The following is a 4,947-nucleotide window of genomic DNA, read 5'->3' as shown; positions in this document are numbered from 1 at the left end:
TCTTTGGTTGTTATGGTATTAGGGCCACAGGCCTTTTATAATATAAATAAGAGATATTCATTTCTTTGGAATTCATTTCAATGGCATTCAAGTTCTTCTGCATTAAAACAAGTTAAGTGTTTTATGATGGACATGAATATAAGTCTTAATATGTGAAAGTGACTCAAGCATGTTGTTCACCATAAGATAAGGGATTGAGAAAAAAAAATGAATTAGTTCATTAAACCAGGAATGACTTAAATGTTGATTGCCAGCTACAATTTCTTCTATAGGCCACATTTCCCACCTTGGTCAAAAGGACTTGGGCCCCCCACGAGTTGTGCCGGGGAGTGGGTCTTCCGTAAGCCACATTTCACCAGCTACAATGTCTTTATCATGACCTCTCCTGATTGAATACTGTGATGGTTAATTTTAAGTGTCAACAGAGAAGGACTCAATGGTGTGCTGGAGTCAACTGTAAGAAATTATCATGGGCTCTTTTTCCATCTTCACAATTAGAGACAGCACATGGATTGTTGGAGTTAGCCAGAATGGGGGTATTACACCATGGTAACTGGCTAGTCCCCTCCCCCCTCTTCCTGGATAGCTAGTTATTTAAAACATTTACGAGCACACTACTAGGAGGACTAGGTGTTTTTGTCTCCGCCATTGAACATTTCCCAAATAGGAAAGTTCTTGGCCACATAATAGCCATTAATCAATATTTGTTGAATGAGTGAATAATTCAGTGCCTTGGCTCTCCAACCCTCTTGGTATGGCTTTTTGTTCCTTATCATTGAACTCTCATTGATGGGTATTTCACAAGGGGGGCATTGGCCCATTTACTATTTTTTGAGTGCAATAAAATAATGTTTATATTTATAATTGTTACTTTTATGGATAGTCTATGGAACAATAGTCTTCTCTTTTATCTCCCAACCTTCCTGGTTCTTCAGAGGCCACCATTCTAATTAGGGCAAATCAAATGATCCAGAATGAGACAAACGGGACCTGCCAGGAGGTAGAGAGAATATATACAAATTTGTGTGGCTTATGCTTATGAATGGAAATCACCAAAGTTCCATTTGTGCCAAAAATCTGATTCAAGCTTTCCTGGAATTATTTCCTTTAGCGTGTGTAGAATATATTGTGGAGAACAGTTCGGAGCTCAGTTTAAGCTGTTGACAAAGTTGTTAATTACTGCCTGTGGGGAAGCAGCATGATGTAGCTCTACCAGTAGGTTTTTCACATTTTAGACATCCCATGCTACCACTATGATTTTTGCTATGTCACCATATGGTAACACATCTGCAAACCAATTGTATGATTATTTGTAATATTTAATATTTTTCTTTAAATTAAGCAACTTTTAATAACAAAAATTTACTTATTTTTCTTTATTGATTAAGGTATTACATATGTGTCCTTGTTGCCCCATTGCCCCCCAATTCCCCGCACTCATGCCTTCACCCCCCCTAGTGTCTGTGTCCATTGGTTATGCTTATATGCATGCATACAAGTCTTTTGGTTGATCTCTCTCCCTTACCCCCACCCTCCCCTACCTTCCCTCTGAGGTTTGACGGTCTGATCAGTGCTTTTCTGTCTCTGGAGCTGTTTTCATAAATTTACTTTTAAAGACATTTTGAATCATGCCCTTAAATATAAAGCTGTTTTATCCTCGCAAGTTCACATTAAATGAACACATAGAAAATGTCCATCTCTGTACACCTACACCAAACATCATCTTATGCCGGCTAGTGGCATCCCAGGCACACTTTGGGAAAAACTAATGATATAAAAAGAACATGGATTTGGAGTTACCTACATTTGGTTTGGCATCTTTAGATTTTCCAGAGGTAACTTGCAATTACCTCTCTGAGACTTAGTTCTTTATAAAAGGCAGATCCCTGATTCCAACTGGGGATACTAACATGATGCTCAGAACCCAATGACCGAAGAGTAGATCTCAGAGGAGGTGCTCTATAGATTAATTTCTTTCTCCATTTACTATGTGCCTTCATTCCAGGCTCAGTCACCTTTTTCTGGCTCTCATATTTTTATATTTTTATTGAGTTGCAATTTTTACTCCATAAAATGCATAAGCCTTAAGTGAACAGTTCTGCCTTTTTTTATTGTTGGTTCTAGATCTACAGTTTGAATTGGATCTTTGAATATCTGACTTTGGTATCAGATCTGATATTTACTAAATGTTTGATTTTAGAAGCATTACAATGTCTGTGATTCTCTCTATTTATACAGGATGCCATGTGAATCTGAGTTAAAAGTACAGAGTGTTTACAAAAACACTGCCCAAGCATTCTTGTTAGTAATATTTTTTTCATTATTCTTATTATCAGTATGAAGACTGGGGTTTTCTAACGTGGACAAATCTGTAATTTGTTACCCACACCTTGCTTGGGAATGTATAACAGCCTGGCTCCATGCGAACCACTTAACAATCAGCAACTTGCAATTCCAAATCAGCAGCTGGCTGGGAACAAACTCAGAGGCATGAAACAATCACCCAGGCTTGCTGATTTCTGTTTCTGCCTCAAAGGGCAAGAAATTAGTCATTAGCCACCTTTGAGGCATGTCACAGTTGGGTCTTGAGTTAAGATCAATCAAAAGCAGAGTCAGGAATAATGATAAAGGAACCCTGCTCAGATACCCGGTTGCCTAATATCAGCTCAATTCATCCATCCATGGAATTCACCATTTGTGTACTATGAATGTGGACATTCTGGTAGCACCTCTGCCAGAATCCTCCCTGACTACACCAGTCCTCACTGATCTGTCTTCTCCGAGTTTGCATTTGTGGGCTTGCTGAGCTGTCACCCCCATCACGATGAACTCTTCTCCAGTGACCCCTGTCCCTCATGAGGTCAATGTGCAACTCTGGGAAACATTATATTTTTGTTATATATTGTGGGGGCATGTCTTGTTTCTCGGAGTTCTACCTCTTAATGACCACATAGAATGATGAACAATTCAGTGGAAGTTTCAGGCAGAACAATTCCTGCTAAACATAAAGAAGACCCTACAGGTGAAAACTAGATGGCTGCCCCAAGAGAGTGAGTTTCCTCCAACTGGCTTTTGCTCAACCAAAAGCTACGCAGTTATCTGACAGTGATGATGTAGACAAAGAATCGAAAAGTTCAGAAGGGCAGTTAGGCTAGTTGAGCTCCAAGTCCCTTTAGATCCTATAATTCTACGCATACCTAAGAAGCACTCCAAAATGGCTACCAGCCCAAGGGATACACTGTGGAGTTGGAGAAACACTATCTAAAAGCCTAAATAATCAGTGAATAATCTCTTGTAAAAACTAGCAATCTCCACTGATATACTAATAAAGCATAAAGATAACTAATGTTATGTTGGTCATTTACTTAAAAATATTTCATGTACAGAGTTGGACATTATTACTGTCATTATTAGTTAAGCTATAATCGAAGTAGTCCTAAATGATTAAGTATTCTAATTGATTCAGCTAGTACTCTAATCAGGAAGCCTGTACTCTAGAGGTAACTTCTATAAACAATTCTGTTACCCCAAAACGCAGAGGACTTGTGAAAATCATGAACTATGGAAAGACTGCTTCAATTTGAATCCTGCCTCTGTTATATACTAATTATAGCAGTCCAGGGATTTAACCTAGCTGCACTTCAGTTTCTAAAACTGTAAAATGGGGATAATAATAGTGATCTCCTCATAGGCTGCTAAGAGGATTAAATGAGTTAATGTGTGAAATAATGTTTAGAGTAGTATCTGCCACATAGTAAGTGCTAATTGTGTTAAATAAATAAAATCAATTGAAATAAGTTACTTTGATGAATGACATATTAATGTCAGAAATGCATTCCCACTGGTGAAATTAAAAAGGTATTCAAATGTGCAGATTGGTTAACATAACCTAGAGATACTCTCTCCTTTGACCCTTGTATTAACAGGATGTGATTCTCACAAGGCCAGTCCGGTTGACAGCCAAGATCTGAAACTTTTTATTATCTTGGGTCCAGCAATTGAGTCAGAAGTTTCTGGTTTCCTGAAGCAAACTGTATGGAAAACAGAAGCCTGCCTCTGGAATATTATAATTTTGTCTTGGTTAAACATTTAAAATATGGTGGTAATTTAAACACTGAAGAACAGGAATTCATGGAGCTTGCAAACAGAATGCATGAACACCTGTGCACCTACTTGCTAATGAATAGTAGAGTAATAAATATATTTATGTGACAGAATTTGGTCTGAGACTAAGTGAAATAAATCAGATGTAAAAAGTCAAGAACCACATGATTTCACTCATGTGTTGGATATAAACTGAAAGCAATGAATAAGCAAACAAGAACTCATAGACACAGACAACAGTATGGTGGTTACTTGAGGGAAGGGCGGCAGGGGGTGGGGAAATAGAAAAGGGTAAAGAAGGTTCAGTATATGGTGATGGAAGGAGATGACTTTGGGTGGTGAACACACAGCACAATATACTGATGATATAGAATTGTACACTTGAAACCTACATAATCTTATTAACCAACCAGAGGCCTGGTGTACAGATTCATGCACCAGTGGGGTCTCTTAGCCTGGCCTGCAGGATTGGGCTGAAACCAGCTCTCTAAGTGGTCCCGGTTTGCAAGAGGGTACAGGCCAGGAATGTGGGAAGTTGGCCAGCTGGGGAGGGACCACAGGAGGGCTCCAGGGCATGTCTAACCCATCTTGCTCAGTCCTGATCAGCTGGACCCCAGCAGCAAGCTAACCTACCAGTTGGAGCATCTGCCCCCTGGTAGTCAGTGTATGTTATAATGAGCAGTTGAGACTTTAGTATATCATTAGCATATTACGCTTTGATTGGTTGATGACCCGACGAGATGACTGGACACTTAGCATATTAGGCTTTTATTATATAGGATGGTGACATGAAACCCATCAACATATCTATGTGTTGTTAAAGTAATTAAACTAGGAGGCTAT

At 39.0% G+C, this 4,947-nt stretch overlaps 1 long non-coding RNA gene across 1 annotated transcript in view; it reads right to left on the bottom strand.

Annotated features, from left to right (window-relative positions):
* LOC107184142 overlaps window positions 1-365 on the bottom strand; it is a 9,331-nt gene extending 8,966 nt beyond the window's left edge. The window contains exon 1 of the long non-coding RNA XR_001514961.1: window positions 287-365. This is a non-coding gene — a long non-coding RNA (uncharacterized LOC107184142). The remainder of the gene's footprint in view (window positions 1-286) is intronic.
* Between the last annotated feature and the right edge of the window lie 4,582 nt (window positions 366-4,947).

This window comes from Myotis davidii, unplaced genomic scaffold (genome assembly GCF_000327345.1).
Source record: "Myotis davidii unplaced genomic scaffold, ASM32734v1 scaffold323, whole genome shotgun sequence".
In the NCBI taxonomy this organism is placed as follows: Eukaryota; Metazoa; Chordata; class Mammalia; order Chiroptera; family Vespertilionidae; genus Myotis; species Myotis davidii.
The sequence above is the reverse complement of the archived record's forward strand: the minus strand, read 5'-3'. Positions and strand labels throughout refer to the sequence as shown.